The sequence below is a fragment of the Leptonychotes weddellii genome, unplaced genomic scaffold, assembly GCF_054177405.1.
Source record: "Leptonychotes weddellii isolate Sample4059 unplaced genomic scaffold, ASM5417740v2 HiC_scaffold_106434, whole genome shotgun sequence".
Taxonomy (NCBI): Eukaryota; Metazoa; Chordata; class Mammalia; order Carnivora; family Phocidae; genus Leptonychotes; species Leptonychotes weddellii.
Genome location: NW_027683398.1, coordinates 1 through 371, shown reverse-complemented (window position 1 = coordinate 371; position 371 = coordinate 1). Strand labels below are relative to the sequence as shown.

General features: G+C 31.8%; 1 pseudogene; it reads left to right on the top strand.

Annotated features, from left to right (window-relative positions):
* The first annotated feature begins 6 nt into the window (after window positions 1-6).
* On the top strand, window positions 7-365 carry LOC145718082 (protein PIGBOS1 pseudogene; annotated as a pseudogene).
* The last annotated feature ends 6 nt before the right edge of the window (window positions 366-371 follow it).

Here is a 371-nt window from a genome sequence, read left to right as displayed (position 1 = left end):
ATTTTCTTTGCACACAGATCTGAAGATATTTCCTGGATGTGGACTGTAATTTTTCAAAACCACGGTGTGGCAAAAGCACTGTATAGCATTTGTTGAAAAATGTTTGGGAGATTGACTCTTCCACAACTGCTTTTTGCTAGCATCCTCGGAATTGCTGGAGGGATGTATATTTATCAACCAGTATTTGAACAGTACTACCAAGATCAGATGGAATTAAAAGAAAAGTTGAAATTGGCACAAGAATCAGAAGAGAAGAAAAGTTAATACTACATGGAGTTGAAATGTAATTGTTTAAAGTTCTATTGAAATTATACATTGACTATAAATAATCTAGTAAAAACTTCTCAAGTATATTTTAAACACAAATAAAT